The sequence below is a fragment of the Gracilinanus agilis genome, chromosome 3 (genome assembly GCF_016433145.1).
Source record: "Gracilinanus agilis isolate LMUSP501 chromosome 3, AgileGrace, whole genome shotgun sequence".
NCBI classification, from domain to species: domain Eukaryota; kingdom Metazoa; phylum Chordata; class Mammalia; order Didelphimorphia; family Didelphidae; genus Gracilinanus; species Gracilinanus agilis.
The window spans coordinates 330,971,074-330,971,658 of NC_058132.1; positions in this window are offsets into that span (position 1 = coordinate 330,971,074).

A 585-nucleotide genomic window follows, 5' to 3' on the forward strand; every position below is an offset into this window, starting at 1 on the left:
AAGTCACCAAAAAGATCCAGCTATTGCTATTGTATTCTATTATGAGGACTATTCCTCCAAAGAAAGGGGAAAGAGAACAATACATTTTTAAAAACTATAGCCTTTTTTTTTGTAGAAGCAAAGACCTGAAATCTAGGGAAAGGGTTGCCCCTTCATTGGAGGATGGCTAAAAACAAATTATGGTATCTGAATGAACTGGATTATTATTATACCATGAGAAAAGGTGAATTGGCCAGTGCCAGAGAAACTTAGAACAACCCATATAAATACAGGTTAATGATGGAGAGTTAAGGGAGCAGCACTGGTTAAAAACATGACGAAGCAAAAGAATATTAAAAGAGCTGAGAACTCGCATCATGCAATGACCAGCTGTGATGACAAAGGACTGAAGGTGCAAAATCAGATACACCTTTTTAAACATGGCCCGTTTAGGGATGTTTTGCTTGATGGTGTATAGATTTCTTCTTTCTTCTTCTTCTTCTTCCTCCTCCTCCTCCTCTTCCTCCTCCTTCCTCCTCCTCCTCCTCCTCCTCCTCCTTCCTTCCTTCTTCTTCTTCTTCTTCTTCTTCTTCTTCTTCTTCTTCT